Source organism: Meriones unguiculatus, chromosome 18 (assembly GCF_030254825.1).
Source record: "Meriones unguiculatus strain TT.TT164.6M chromosome 18, Bangor_MerUng_6.1, whole genome shotgun sequence".
Taxonomy (NCBI): Eukaryota; Metazoa; Chordata; class Mammalia; order Rodentia; family Muridae; genus Meriones; species Meriones unguiculatus.
In genome coordinates, this window is record NC_083365.1 from 13,790,466 (window position 1) to 13,790,713 (window position 248).

Sequence of the window (248 nt, forward strand, 5' to 3'; positions counted from 1 at the left end):
CCACCGCCCGATCTCTATCTTCACTGTCACACAGCATGCAGGCTGAGTATAAGCCGCACTGTCCAAGTTTCCCCTCGAGTAAAGAGTGTAGTGATTTTGGATTCCAGCCCACTGTAGTGACCTCATCTTAACTAATCATATCCATAGCACCCCGATTTCCAGATTAAGGGTACATTCCGAGGTACTAGAGGTTGGACCTGAATGGATGGGCCATAGTTTTTGTTACCTTGCCACAAACCTAGATGTAC